This window comes from Dendrobium catenatum, unplaced genomic scaffold (assembly GCF_001605985.2).
Source record: "Dendrobium catenatum unplaced genomic scaffold, ASM160598v2 fragScaff_scaffold_621, whole genome shotgun sequence".
Taxonomy (NCBI): domain Eukaryota; kingdom Viridiplantae; phylum Streptophyta; class Magnoliopsida; order Asparagales; family Orchidaceae; genus Dendrobium; species Dendrobium catenatum.
The window spans coordinates 11,335,480-11,352,100 of record NW_021319083.1 but is presented as its reverse complement, the minus strand read 5'-3'; positions in this window follow the sequence as shown (position 1 = coordinate 11,352,100).

The following is a 16,621-nucleotide window of genomic DNA, read 5'->3' as shown; positions in this document are numbered from 1 at the left end:
TGGCAAATTCCGATACGCCGTCCTACGACTGGTACCTTGACTCTAGCGCTTCCTCTCACATGACAAATGCCGCAGGTAACCTCACTCAGGCTACTACCTATTCTGGTTCCGACGGAGTCTTCATCGGGGATGGAAGGAATATCCCTATTGCTCACTCGGGCACGGGCATTCTTCCTACCCCGACCCGTAAGCTTTTTCTATCCAATTTACTTCACGTTCCTGACATCTCACACAACCTCATTTCTATTTCCAATCTTGTTCAAGATAATAACATTTCCGTAACATTTGATCCATGGGTTTTTTGTTTAAGGATCTGACGACAAATCAACCACTTCTACGCGGTCCATATAGTGCCGGCCTTTACCGAATCGCGCCACCACCTAACAAGTTCTTCTCCATCTGCATTTCAGGCGTCCAACGACAGTCGCTCACACTGGCACGATCGTCTCGGCCATCCCAATTCAAGAACACTACATCAGATAGCTCAAAGCAATCCTACTATACGCATTATGCTTCCTGTTAAATCTTGTACTACTTGTATTCAATGCAAATGTCATAAACTACCATTTGAATTGTCTAGATCCCGAACGAAATTCCCGTTAGCACTCTTGCACGTCGATGTCTGGGGTCCGGCTCCAGTTCCCTCACCTCACTGCGTTCGTTATTTTTTAATTCTTGTAGACGATTATTCTCGTTATACTTGGTTCTTTTCACTGTCTCAAAAATCTTTTGTTTATAATGTGCTTAAACATTTTATTACTTTTATTGAGAATCAAACCAACAGGCGGATTAAAGCTCTTCGAATGGATAATGGCACTGAATTCGTCAATCACCAGATGAACGAACTCCTTCGATCGAAAGGGAAAAGGCATCAGCTATCCTGTCCTTACACCCCCGAACAGAACGGTGTAGCGGAACGCAAGAATCACCATATTCTGGAAACAACTCGATCTCTCCTCCACCGTGCCTCTCTTCCTCATTCGTTCTGGCCGGAAGCTAGCTCTACCGCAGTATATCTGATAAATCGGATGCCTTCTCCGAACACCCAGAACAAATCACCTCTGCAGCTAATGTTCAATATCTCCCCTGAATACAAACACCTACGAATGTTCGGCTGTGAATGTTTTCCCCTGCTTCCTAAGCATGAGCGCAACAAACTACAACCAAAATCTCATCCGTTTTTCTTCATGGGCTACTCAGACGTCCATAAAGGCTATAAATGCCTCAACAAGGATTCCCAATCTATAGTCATTTCTCGCAATGTTACATTTCTCGAATATTCGTTTCCTTTTAATTAAAACTAACTCCTCTTCTCCACAGCAGAAGATCGATGAACCTCCTTTCACCATGCTGCTTCCAACATCCAAAGCCTCTGAAGCTCGTTTACCGCACATTGTGCCATCCCCTCAGATTTCGGCTCCGCTCAGACTAACCTCCCCGCCGCCACTGATCCCGGTTTCCACTGCTGCCACAGACCATCTATTCAATCATCAACAACAACCAACTGTTCCACCACCTCCCAAACACCCGATGGTTACGAGAGCGCAAACAGGCTCCATCAAACCTCCTCGTCGTCTCAATTTACTCACACTTTTCTCTTCTTCACCTGAACCCGATCCCACCAGCTTTAAGGATGCCTCTAAGCATCATGAATGGCGTCAAGCCATGGCCGAGGAATTTACCGCTCTACAACAACAGGGCACATGGCAACTTGTCCCCCCTCCTCTCAAAGCACCTATACTGGGATGTAAGTGGACATTCCGGAAGAAGTTCAACTCGGACGGATCCATCGCACGATTCAAAGCGCGTCTTGTAGCCCAGGGAAATCAACAAGAACACGGCATTGACTTCGATGAGACATTCAGTCCGGTAGCTAAGCTACCCACCATCCGAGTGCTCTTCACCATAGCACTCTCTCACGGATGGCCTGTCCAGCAGCTGGATGTCTCGAACGCGTTCCTTCATGGACTCCTCATGGACACTGTCTACATGTCTCAGCCACGCGGCTTCGTCGACCACAACTATCCGAATTACGTCTGCCACCTCCAAAAATCAATCTACGGCCTCCGTCAGGCACCACGTCAGTGGTGTACCACATTCACTCAATTTCTCCTCACAATTGGCTTTGAATACAGTCAAGCCGACCCTTCTCTGCTCACACTTCACCAAAATCAGACAAGGATTTTTCTCCTCGTCTACGTTGACGACATCCTCGTCACGGGCAATAACGATGCTGCCATTTCCACAGTGCTAACCAAACTACACTCCAAATTCAACATGAAGAACCTTGGACCAGCTCATCATTTCCTTGGTATCAAAATTCAAACTCTCAAAGATAAGTATTTCTTATCCCAATCTTCCTACGCTTTATCTATTCTTAACAGCGTCAACTTAGCTGACTGCAAAGGACCAACCAAACTTCAATCTTAACAAACTTATAGTTGAACAAAACGTCTCGACGTGACGAACTCAATGATAAAAAATGGTCCAATTTGTGCCTCTGATTTGGTCCAAATCAAGGGTTTTAAGCATAATTGAAGACTTCAAAATATTAAATGGACAATCAAATGCTCCAAATTTGGCATGCTTATAGTCAAATCGATCAGATCAATGAAACAAATTTAACAAGTCCAAGAGCACCTAATTCTGACATCATCAAGGCACATAACCTAATTCTGACATCATCAAGGCACATAAATACTAAATGAAAGTTTTATGATCAGTGAAATCAATATGAATTGTTCAATGAAGAGCTTTAGATTTGCTTCAAGTTTTTTCCATATTTACGAGACAGACCACCCAAAAAAATCTATAAATAGACACCATATCTCTACATTAGAGGCATAAGCCTTGGACCTTTGGCTAGATTCACGAGAGCTCTAAGGTTGAAGAATCCATGAGCTCAACTCAAACACCACCACCAGCAAATCTTCGTCGTCCAGCCATTGCTAGACTTTCATTGGCCCATCGTCACTAGACCCATGAGACCTCCACCCAATATGAAGTAGAAACATGCATGATTGTGACTACCATAAGCCAAAATCATAATGTGTGTAAATATTGTTGTTTAAGAAGATGATGCTAAAATAGGCTTACAAGACCTTACATCTTAAAACTTTTTAAACATTTTTAATTTCTTTTATAGTGGTAATTTAATAAAACAAAATTTATCAAAATTATATGTTATAAAATGAGAAATGCTTAAAAATTAAAGACATTTATTTAAAAATAAAATAACACAATAAATTTATTTATTTTTTACAAAAAATTTAAATATATATCTTCTAATTTTGAATATCTATTTTATAACTCCTAATTATTTATCTTACTATCCTATAAAAATTACATTAGAATATTATAAACTTTTATACCTTTAAAAATATTGTTCTATAAAAAATAGTAAAAACCTAGAGTTGGTTCAAATGTCTAACATCATCTAATTTAGAAAGGACAGTAGAAAGGTTGTTGAGCTAGAGAACAAATAGATTCCAACTGTGCAAGACAATTCATATCAACTTTGTAATTTGCAAATTGAGGTGTACCATTATGAGAAACAACCTTCAATGGTTGGTACTTTTGTGCATTCGCTATCTTATTTCTTTAAAATTACAATTTAGAATCTATTTCTATGAAAATGGAAGAAAGAGAGAGAAAGATGCATATTTGCAATAAATATGCATTTTTAGTTCAGTGTTTCCATCTTACAATATGATGAAAACGCAAACACAAAATCAAACAGCTCATATGAAATATAAATAACTCAGTGTGGTGATTCATTGTGGTTTTCATTCGGTTTGAGAAAATTTCAATTAGATGTAAATTATTTAAATTAAATTGTTTATGAAAACATAATTTGGGACCTGAATTAAAATCATATAGAAAAATTCAATAGTCTATAAATTCAATGTATACAATATATAAGTTATAGAATCCTTCAGGTAGCTAATTGGTTAGTTTGATGCTCTTTAAACCGATATATTTGATTACTTATATCCGCTAAAATCAAAATATCGTAAATTTTTGCCTTTTATTGGTCAACAAATGGTCTTTTTAACGTTTGATTGTATGGGTATAAGTGAGCTGAGCCAGTCATCCTCGGCTCTCAGATTAGAGACCGTATGTCATCTGAGCTTGAGTTTGAGCTAGCTGAAACTTGAATTATTTTCTTGCGAACCGGCTTAAGTAAATCATAAATTATAGTTTTCATTTTCAATCAGCCCTTCATATTGTCAATGCCTTCTCGAGCTTGAACCCTAGTTCTGTCCCACGAATTCATGCATTCTTCAAGCAATGATGTTGGTCCATTTGATACCTTCTTAAGCAACCCCCTTTGTGACTTCCTTTGATCCTTATTCTTATTGTTGATGCCTTCACTTACAAGTTCCTATCACGACATCTCTAGCGAGCACCCATCATAATCCTACTAGTTCCATTGACTTCCTCTTTGTCTATGCATTGTCCCTCATTGACTGGAGCTCACTAGTCAAGCTCAAGACCACAATTATTCTAGTGAGATGATATAAGCTTGACTCAAGCTCAAGCTCAAGCTTAAGCCGGAGCCTACTATTGGGTAAGCGATTCAAGCTCAAGTTTGTCATGACTCGAGCACGACTCAAACCACTTAGACCCCTATTTGGTTAACAAATGTGAAGTGTGAAAATCTTTATATAAGCCAGCTATATTCATGAAACTTCAACAACGGCTTCATTATGTGTCAGACTCATTGTTTCATTAGAGCTAGCTGTTCAACTCTATTTTCTTAGGCATGTATTCATTTTGTTTGGCATGTGGTTCAATAGAGGGACTCCATATTTGAAGGGATCATATAGGTTGTGCTTGGAAATTTAACTCAATGAACTTGACATGATGGATAGAGATTTTGGATGTAATCATCATCTCAATCAACTAATAAATTTCATTTTAGTTATTTTGTTTAGTTTCATGCTTATCAGACTATCCATTATATTGATGTGTGTGAGATAAGCTATATATAGAGAGAAAATATGATAAGATCTTGATACTCATCACTATTGTGTACATTGAAGCTTTCAAGATCAAAGAATTTTCTTACTTTAAGATAAATAAGTTTCAAAATATTTTTGGCTCCAAAATAATTCTCGAGAAACGATATTCTCTTTTATATTTATGGACAAATTATTGGTTTGAACGAGTCCAAATTCTAACTTGTTCAAATTAATTCAAATCTCATTCAAACTTTGGTTCTTACTTGAATCAAATCTAGTTTGATCCAAGATTTCGATAACTATAACTTATTTTGATGTTCGAATGCTTAGGGAGGGCGATTTGGTCAAATGCCTAGGCATTTCCTTATAGTTGATGGTGAGGGTGTGAATGATGATGAACTTGTTTTGTGATTTACGATAGTTGATAGAGCTTACTGGGTTGAAATGATAGTGGAGAACGTGTAGGAGTCAAATGAGGATTCATCAGAGTTGGATTTGGGGAGATTCTGGTGTGGGGAGACATAGCGTAATAGGAAGAATTTTCATTGAAATTTAGACTTCCTTTGGGACGACTTTCTTACTGCTTCTAAAAGCAACTTTTTAGTGCAACAATTTTAAATTTTTTCTAGAAAGCTGCTTTAAGAAGCAGTAAGAAAACCCTCCCAAATAGAACCTTAACCTCGAAGACTTGGATAGATTACCCTTATGTACACTCATCTCTCTATCTATCTTTGTGAAAAATCCTAACATGCTTTTTCTTCTTCCTTATCACTATCGATGAATGTAACTATAATGACCTTTATTTGAAAATTAATTTGAATTCAAACTAGCGTCATAAAACTTTCCGACTCTTATAAATAATAGGCGCAAATGCAAGAGATTATTTTTTATTTTGATTCACTAAATATTTTGAAAGATATTTATCAAAATAAAAATAAAAAATATATATTTTATAAGTTTGATCATATAGGTTTATCAGTGCCTTGCACCTTCAGACCTTCTCTTATTATGGTGGTCGACAGCCATTATTCAATTGGGAGTTTAAAATACTCAGGAGTTAATGAGTTGGGTTGTTGCCTTGATTGACTTGAATATTATATTAATTGGCTTGAACAACATTTTTCAACAACGTTGCAAGTTGGACTGGTCTAATCTTACAGAAATTATTGCTTAGCTTTACAAATGCTTTCATTTCATTTGACTAAGCAAGATTTGAAAAAAGTGGCTATGCTTATTGCTTTTAATTGGGAAGAGTTGAAAATAAACATTGGGCTTAGCTCTATCTTTAATGTTCCAAAGCGTGAGTTATACAATTTTAAGGCTTTCATTATAAGATATTACATGTCAAAAGAGTCAAAGAGTTTATTATATTAACATTATATAAAAAATTATGATGAAGATCAAAACGTAGTAGGAGATGTTCAAGTTTTTTACGTGAAATAATTGAAAAGGGAAAAACCATGGATTTTGGTCCAGTAGAAATGATTCTAGTAGTGTACGTTATTATAGAAGTTGGAAAAGCCTTGTGACATGAGATCAGCCATCTTCAAGAGATTATTTTGTTGTTTGTTTAATCGTTTTCTTTTGAGGAGGGGTGATGAGAGATCAGGAAGTTGAACGTAATCTTGGTATTGATGTTGAGAGCCAACATTGGTGCCAATTATTTGCATTGACCTTATAGGTGATAGCGTGTGTCAATATTGATTGTGATGAAGCTTATGGTTGTTAGCGATGTGTCAATAGTAGTAAAAGTATTGTACTTGAGTGACAATGCTTAAAGAAGCCTTGTCAAGCGAAAGTACTAAAGAGGCCAGAATCAAGTAACAATGATCACCATGAGTTTGTAATCAAGTTAGTGATGCTGGTTGGAGGGTCATAGTGGGGTGGGTGACAATGGTGTTTATATGATCTTTGAGGTGTGATGATGTTCAGGTGATTGTACTTAAGTGATGGTATTTGGAGGATCACCTTTGATGTTGTTGGATTCATCCATTCATCTTTTCAAATTTCCAATTTGATTATAAATTTATTGAAATCAGAGCTCAAAAATTTTGCCATGTGAAACATGTAGTAGATCAATGATAGTTCATGAAACACAAGATGAAGGAGCTTGCCATCATATCAATAATTTATCATAGATCATCACATGCATTTGCATCATATACAAAACATGCGAGTATGTAAGAACAAGAAACTAATGCTTCAAACCTAAATTCAAAGATCACCTATTAACAATAATCTTTAATTGTTTAGTCTATAGATAATCAAAGGTTGCATAGTAAACATGAGGCTTAACATTTTCAAACCTTATTAGCTTATCTCCATCAAAACCTTATCTTCTTTTACTTTTTTTTTTCCTTTCTTTCTAGAAACTAAATGAAGCTATGTTCTCTTTTTTTCCACCACTTAACTATTTTTCTTACAGATCTTTTTGCAAAACATTAAATTTGGTGATAATGACTTATGCTTAAATTTGTGATTTAGTGACACCTCACGTTTTTCTTACAAAAAAAATCAAAGCTACTAATTTTTTGTATTAAATAATGTATTAATTAGGTGAAATTATTGCATTAGCATACAAAATTAAATTCATAAATTCATTTTCTTAAAAAATAATTATGCTTGAATCAATCCATAAGCTTAATATCATAGTTAAGCTTTGAATTATATTTGTTATACTTCTCTCTCTCTCTCTCTCTCTTAGTTTCACAAAATGAGTTAAATAAAAATTTAAATTTAATTTCAAAATTTATTATTTTTTAACATATATTTAGGTTCTAATATTATGCCTTAAACAAATATTATCCTCATAATTTCTTTATTTAATTGTTTATCTTATATGAAATCTATATGAAATTATCTCATATAAAACACATACTTCCAATTATCCCGTCTTTATAACATTGGCTTTCACTATATATATTGGCTAAAAGATTATTTTGTTTGTTTCTCAATTCTTTAATATTATAATTGACATATCATCAAAAAATTATTCTGATTGGGCAAAAATATCAAGGTAAATTCTAATTGGAAACTTTCAAAATTAAATTTAGAGTCATTCGAACTCTGATTCCAACAAACTTATAGTCGAATTGACCACCTCGAAGAGATGAACCTTGATACATACTCCAAAACTATCTTGATTGGGCACGAATCTCGAGGCAAAATCAGTTCTGAAACTTCAAAAATTAATTCCGGGAGCTCCCGAACTCTGATTTCAGCAAGCTTACAGTCAAACTGAGCGTCTCAGAAATACGAATCCAACGACACCAAATTCGACCCAATCAGAGTCCAAATGGGTCCGAATCAAGGACCCGAAGCGCTGTTGGAAGGTTCAAACCGCAATTTGAGTTACCAAACGGCCTTCGATTTTAACGAGTATATACTCGAATCGAGCGGCTCGACGAGAAAAATCCAACGAGCCCAAGCTCACCAAATTCTGACATCATTAAGGCCTTTAAATATCCAACGAACGGTGCATGATCAAAGGATTCGATATCGGCCGTCCATTCAAACCACTCCCAATTCGCCCATGATCTCACGCCTATTTACGGGCTATGCCACTCCAGAAAAACTATAAATAGAGCCCTCATTCTACACAAAGGGGACTCAAGTAAAGAGAGAGAAGAAGAAGAGAAGGAGGAGAAGGAAGAAGCTCTTCCTCGACCACCGCCGGAGCTCTTCCTGCTGCCCGAACACGTCGGGATTATGCGTGATATTCGGGAGAACGCAGGAATTCTTCCCAACTTCCACGTGATGCTGAAATCCTTCTCAATTTGCAACAGAGTTCCCTTCTGACACTGAAACTCCGCCCAAGTGAAGCCGGAGTTCTCCTTTGCCACCAACAGACGTCGGACTTCTACCCGACGTCGAACCTTCACTCTTCACCAAATTTCTACCTAACGCCGAACTTCTACCGGTTATCGAACTTCGCTGGACGTATACGCAAAGATGGATTTCTTTCCATTGTTTGACTTCTACCTGAAGGTGTCCTTCTGATCTTCGTCGTCAGACTACAGTCTTTCCGACCTCCATCGCCCTCCGACTACGGTCCTCCTGACTTAAGTCGCCCACCGCTAAAGTCTTTCCGAGCTCTATCGCCCGCCGACTACGGTCCTCCGATCCTGACTTACGTCGCCCGCTGACTATAGTCTTTCCGACCTCCGTCGCCAGCCAACTACGGTCCTCCTAATCTACGTCGCCCACCGACTACAAGCCTTCCGACCTCCGTCGCTCGCCTACTACGGTCCTCCCGACCAAACGAACATGTCAATAGTGATTCTTTGTATTCATATCATGTAATGTACTCTATAAAATGTACATCAAGCTAAGGCCTTCTCCCAAGGAAGGGCCTCATTTGTAATTGACTGCAATACTAGTGTTCATTCAAATTGGGCTGCCCGTGGTTTTCCCCCTTTTCAGGGGTTTTCCACGTAAAAATTCTTGGTGTCTCATAAATGCTAGACCCTCTCTCTTATCTGATTGCGTGCCGGATTTTCATTACAAGCTAAGACGATAAACTTATATTTCTCTACCGCCAGAATACTCCTGACGCAAACAGTTTGGCGCCGTCTGTGGGAGGTGGTTCCTGACTAGGGGGAAATTAGTGCTCTAAATCTCAAAAGTCACACATAGCATCAAATTCAATAAGAACAGATGCGGACTTGGGGGGCAACTTTGACTCAAACATGGTCAAATAGATCCTCCAATACCTTCAACATCAAGTTGATATTTCAGGAATATCCGAGCAAATGCAGGATACTTCAAATCAATTGCAAAGCTTTATACAGTCCCTTGTTGGACCTTCTACTCCTTGGGCATGTCTTAACGCTCTGACCTCAAAAGGCAGTAACGGTCTAAAAAATAGACCATTATTCCCTTTGATTCGGGATAACACGCGGCATCGCCCCCTCCCAATCAAGGTTAAAAATCCGATCCCAGGGGGATCCGATTCGGACCTACTTTCTTACACAAATTAACGTCGTCTGAGCCAAAGTCTCCGACATACAACCTCGGAAAGGTTCACATTCATGGGTGGATTTTAGTCAACCTCTTTCCACACAGTTAACGTCGTCGAAGCCAAAGGCTCCGACATACAACCTCGGAAGGTCTCCACATCCTTGGTGGATTCTCCCGACCCTCGCCACACAGGTTAACGTTTCGTCGAGCAAGGTCCGAATACAACTCGAAACTCTCACATCCTTGTGGATTCTCCTCGACCTCTTCGACACAGGTTAACGTCATCGAGCAGGCTGGACATACAACCTCGGATAGGTTGTTTAGCATCCTTGTGGATTCTCTCAACCTCTTCCACGCAGGATAATATCATCGAACAAATGTTCTGACATATAACCTCGGATAGGTCTTACATCCTTAGTGGATTCTCCTGACCTCATCCACACATGTTAACGTCGTCGAGCAGGACTCTGACATACAACCTTGGATAGATCTTACATCCTTGGTTGATTCTCTCGGCCTCTTCCACACAGGTTAATGTCGTCGAACAAATGTTCCGACATACAACCTCTGAAAGGTCTCACATCCTTGGTGGATTCTCCCGACCTCTTCCACACAGGTTAATATCGTCGAACAAATGTTCCGACATACAACGTCGGATAGGTCTCACATTCTTGGTAGATTCTCTCGACCTCTTCCACACAGGTTAACGTCATCGAGCAAATGTTCCGACATACAACCTCGGATAGGTCTCACATCCTTGGTGGATTCTCTCGACCTCTTCCACACAGGTTGATGTCGTCGAGCAAAGGCTTCAACATACAATCTCGGAAAGGTCTCACATCCTTGGTGGATTCTCTCGAGCCCTTTTTACAAAGACTTCTATTCATCGATGAACTTTCCTCTGTCTTCTACACGACGTTAAACTTCTATCCGACGTCAGACTTCTCTCTGTCATCGGACTTTTGCTCGTCAGCAGACTCCTACTCATCGTCGGACTTCTGCTCGTCAACGAACTTTCGTTGGTCTTCTACTCGAAGTTGTACTTCAACCAGACGTAGGACTTCTCCTTGTTGTCGGACTTCTGCTCGTCAGAGGACTTCTACTCGTCGTCGAACTTCTGCTCGTCGACAAACTTTCGTCGGTCTTCTACCCGATGTTGAACTTCTACCCGACATCGGACTTCTTCCTATCGTCGGACTTCTGCTCGTCAACAGACTCCTACTCGTCGTTGGACTTCTGCTCGTCGACGAACTTTCGTCAGTCTTCTACCCGACGTTGAACTTCTACCCGATATCGGACTTCTTCCTATTATCGGACTTCTGCTCGTCAGCAGACTCCTACTCGTCGTTGGACTTCTGCTCGTCGATGAACTTTCGTCGGTCTTCTACCCGACGTCGGACTTCTCCCCGACGTCGAACTTCTCCCTGTCGTCGGACTTCTGCTCGTCAGCGGACTCCTACTCGACGTCGGACTTCTACTCGTCGACGAACTTTTGTCGGTCTTCTACCCGACGTCGGACTTCTCCCCGACGTCGGACTTCTTCTCGTCTAGTCGTCATACTTTTGCTCGTCGACAAACTTTCGTCGGTCTTCTACCCGACATTGTACTTCTACCCGATTTCGGACTTCTGCTCGTTAGTGGACTCCTACTCGTCGTCGGACTTCTTCTCGTCAATGAACTTTCGTCAGTCTTCTACCCGAAGTTGTACTCCTACCCAACGTCAGACTTCTCCCTAACGTTGGACTTCTGCTCGTCAGCAGACTTCTACTCGTCGTCGGACTTCTGCTCGTTGACGAACTTTTATCGATCTTCTGCCCAAGGCCATACTTCTACCCGACGTCGGACTTCTCCTTGTCGTCGGACTTCTGCTCGTCAGCGGACTACTACTCGTCACGGTTTCTCACTCGACTGATACTTGCAACGCACCCTCAAACTCTCTCCTTTGGCTCCACACTCAAACGTTGACTGCTAATCGGCTTCAACTCGATCGTCCATCGACAGCAAACTTCTGCTCAAATGGCATTAAAATCCCGTAAGCTTCTGCACGCGATGAAGGGCGCTAATTCGAGCAGGAAAAAATTCCCACTCGCAAACAACGGAAGCCTCAACTGTCAGAAAGCCGGAGGGAGGAGAAGAAATCCCGTAAGCTCCTGCACACGAGGAGGGGCGCTAATTCGAGCAGGGGAAATTTTCCGCTCGCAAATAGCGGAAGCCTAAACCGACAGAAAGCCAGAGGGAGGAGAAGAAATCTCGTAAGCTTCTGCACGCGAGGAGGGGCACTAATTCGAGCAGGAGAAATTTCTCACTCGCAAATAGCGGAAGCCTCAATCGTTAGAGAGCCAGAGGGAGAAAGAGAGAAAATGTGCAAGTTTTCAAAACGCCTAGGGGGACTATCTATAGGTTTTGGAGAAAGAAGTGGGAAGTTATTGCAATTTTCAAAATTCCAAATTTTTCTAAATTTTTTCTGGTTTTTTCGGAATTTTTTAGAATTTTTTTTTGGATTTTTTCAAAATTTTTTGGGCCTTTGCTATTTTTGGGCAAGTGTGGGGCCCACAATGGCGGTGCAGCCAACCGCTCTCGCGAAATGGCGCGATCTGCATCAAAAACCGTGCTCGCGCGCGTGATTCGCGTGAGCGGCCCGCGGATAGCAGGCCGGCTGTTTTCCGCGCGCGAAACGGCGCGCTGGGTAGTTCCGCGCTGGCGCAGATTCCGGCGGGACCCGCCGAGCCGGTTGAGTCGCGGCAGGCGACGGCCGGCCGGCCAGTTCGACCGCCTATATGCATGTTTCGGCGTCCGATTTTTTGGCCTCAGGAACGCGGTCCCGAGTGGATAGTATCTTTTTGGGGACCCGGAGCGAAACGGTTTTCCGGACGTTTCCGAACTCGATTTCGACACTTTCGGAGCTCAACGGGGGCCTCTAGTGATCAAGTTCGAGCAAGCTATTAAATTTTTGGAATGCAATTTTTTGAGAATTCGGCAATGTAAAATTTTTGAAGGCATATATTTTCAGACTTCTGGAGCTTCGACGTTCGAAAATGGGGGGCAAACGTGAAACGTACTCCAAATTATCTTGATTGGGACGAATCTCGAGGCAAAATCGTTGCGGAAACTTCAAAATTAATTCCAGAGGATCTCCTGAACTTTGATTTTAGCAAACTATAGTCAGACTAAGCGTCTCAGAATACGAATCCAACGACACAAAAATTCGAGCCAATCCGAGTCCAAAATGGATCAGAATCAAGGACCCGAAGCGTTTGTTGGAATGGTTCAACCGCAATTTGAGTTACTAAACGGCCTCCGATTTTAACAAGACCTTATAGCTTGAATCGAGCGGGCTTGTGACGAGACAAATCCAACGAGCCAAGATCACAAATTCTGACATTGTTTAAAGCCTTCAATGTTCAAAAAAATGTGCATGATCAAAGATTCGATATCGGCTTGTCCATTCAAACACTCCCCAATTCGCCATGATCTCAACCTATTTACAGGCTATGCACTTCCAAGAAAAACTATAAATATATTAGGGCGACTTCCGTTATGAAAATATTGTTGAATGATACAGATATAAGTCATTCATGATGGCGATTTCATTTTTATCGTGGGGTTTTCTTGGGTCGCAGGAGCTGCGTGTCAGGAAGGCTTCTTTCTTTCTCCTCCTTTTCCTTCTTCTCTCTCCTCTCTTTACTTGAGTGCCCTTTGTGTAGAATAGGGCTATATTTTATAGTTTTTCTGGAGGTTGGCATGCTTGTCATGGTGGTTGATTAATTGGCGATGTGGGTTTGAAATGGCAGCCGGATTCGGTTCCTTGGATAATGCATCATTTTTTGAAACTTTGAAGGTTTACATGTCAGAATTTGGTGATCTTGGCTCGTTGGATTTTGTTCTCGTCAGCCGCTCGATTCAAGTATCAAAGGTCGTTAAGAATAGGAGGCCGTTTAGTAATCAAATTGCGTTGTTGAACCTTCCACAACGCTTTCGGGTCTTGATTCGAGATCACATTTGGACTCGCATTGGGCTCGAATATTGGGTGTCGTTGGATTTCGTTTCTGAGACGGCTTTGGATGACTATTAAGTTGCTAAAATCAAGTTGGGAGATCTGGATTATTAATTTTTTGAAGTTTCCGAATGATTAGTTGCCTCGAGATTCGTGCCAATCAAGATAATTTTGGAGTCGTTTCGTTGCCCCCTATTTTCGAACGTCGAAAGCTCCAAGAAGTCTGAAAATATATGCTTCAAAAAATTTTACATTTGCCGAATCTAAAATTGCATTCCAAAAATTACTAGCTTGCTCGAACTTGATCATAGAGGCCGCCGTTGAGCTCGAAATGTAGAAATCGAGTACGGAACGTGAAAAACGTGTCGCGGGGATCCCCAAATATCTGAATGGGACACGTCCAGGCAAAATCGGGCCCGCACTATTGGCATAGGGCGGTTCCGGAAACTTGGCGGCCGGGCCGTCGCATGCCGCCGGCTCACCGTGCGGCGGGTTCCCGCCGAAACTGGGCGCAGCGCGGAACTACAGCGCGCCGTTGTCGCGCGAAAGAAGTGTAGCGGCGCACAGCGGCCTGCTATCCGCGGGGACCGCTCAACGCGAATCACGCGTTGATTGACTGCGAGGGCGGACGGTTTTTGAATTGCAGATGGCCATTGTCGCGAGCAGCGGTTGGCTTGCACCGCCATTGTGGGCCCCGAGCACCTTGCCCAATAGCAAAGGCCGCAAAAATTTTGAAAAAATTCCAAAAAATTCTCTAAAACAAATTTGGAATTTTGAAAATTTGCATATACTCCCTCCCTTCTTTCTCCAACGCTATAGTTAGTCCCCCTAGGCGTTTTAAAACTTGACACTTTCTCTCTTTCTCCCTCTGGCTCTCTGACGATTGAGGTATCCGCTTTTGCGAGTGAGAAAATTTGCTCCTGGCTCGAATTAGTGCCCTCCTGGCGCGTGCAGAAGCTTACGAATTTCTTCTTGCCTCCTCTGGCTTCTGTCGGGTTTAAAGGCTCGCTATTATGCGAGCGGAAAATTTCCCTGCTCGATTAGGCCCCTCCTCGCGTGCAGGAGCTTACGGCGGATCTTCTCTGCCCTCCGGCTTTCTGACAGTTTGAGGCTTCGTTGTTTGCGAGTGGGAAATTTTTTCCCTGCTCGAATTAGCGCCTTCATCGCGTGCAGAAGCTTAGGGATTTTTAAATGCCATTTGGAGCAGCCAGTTTGCTGTCGTGGGAATTCGTGAGTTGAAGCCCGATTAGCAGTCAACGTTTGAGTGTGGAGCCAAAGGAGAGAGTTTGAGGGTGCGTTGCCAAGTATCAGTCGAGTGAGAATACCGTGACGAGTATAGTCCGGCTGACGAGCAGAAGTCCGAGCGACAAGGAGAAGTCCGACGTCGGGGTAGAAGTAATGGCCTTGGGCAGAAGATGATAAAAGGTTTCGTTACAACGGCAGAAGTCCGACGACGGAGTAGGAAAGTTTCTGCTTGGGACGGAGCATGGAGTCAAACAGTTTAGGGAAGAAGTCTGACGTCGGGTAGGAGTATCAACGTCGGGATAGAAGACTGACGAAAGTTCATTGACAGAGAAGAAAGTCGCGACGACGGAGTAGGAGTCCCACTAACGATGGCAGAATTCCGGAAATTTTCGTAGAAGTAAATGTCAGGTAGAAGGACCGGGACGAAAAGTTTTGTCGATGAGCAAAAGTATGACGACTAGACCGAAAGAAAGTTGCCGACGTCGGGGAGAAGTCCGCGTCAGGTAGAAGAAGCGCGACAAGTTCGTCGATGAATAGAAAAGTCCGGACGTCGAGTAGGAGGGTCGCTGGACGAGCAAGAAGTCGACGATCGGGGAGAGCAGTTCGACGTCAGGGAGAAGTCCGACGTCGGGTAGGAAGCGATGAAAAGTTCAATTCGACGAGCAGAAGTCCAACACGAGTGGAGTCTCTTGACGTAGCAGAAGTCCGATAATAGGAAGAAAGGTCGGATATCGGGGGTAGAAAAGTTCAACGTCGGGTAGAAGACTCAGACGAAGGTTTCGTCGACGAGCAGAAGGTCCAACGACGAGTTATGAGTCTGTTGACGAGCAGAAAGTCCGCCGATAGGAAGAAGTCGATGTCGGGTAGAAGTTCAGCCATCGGTAGAAGACCGGATGAAAGTTTGTCGACAGAAGCAGGAAGTTTGACGACGAGTAGAAAAATCCTCTTGACGAGCAGAAGTCCGACAACAAGGAGAAGTCCTACGTCTGGTTGAAGTAGCATTTCGAGTAGAAGACCAACGAAAGTTCGTTGACCGATCAGAAGTCCGAACGATGAGTAGGAGTCCTGCTGACGAGCAAAAGTCCGATGACAGAGAAGAAGTCTGAACGGTCGGATTAGTAGTTATAAACGTCGTGTGAAGACAGAGGGAAGTTCATCGATGAATAAGAAGTCCTTTTTAAAAAGGGGTTCGAGAGAATGCCACAAGGATGTGAGACCTTTCCCGGAGGTTGTATGTTGAAGCCTTTAGGGGGCTCTCGACGACATCACCTGTGTGGAAGAGGTCGAGAGAAAATCCACCAAAGGATGTGAGACCTATCCGAGGTTTGTATGTCGGAACATTTGGCTCGACGACGTTAACCTGTGTGGTAAGAGGTCGAGAGAATTACCAAGAAATGTGAGGACCCTATCCGAGGTTGTATGTTCGGGAACATTTTGTTCAGAGAGTGAGTGTTCACTA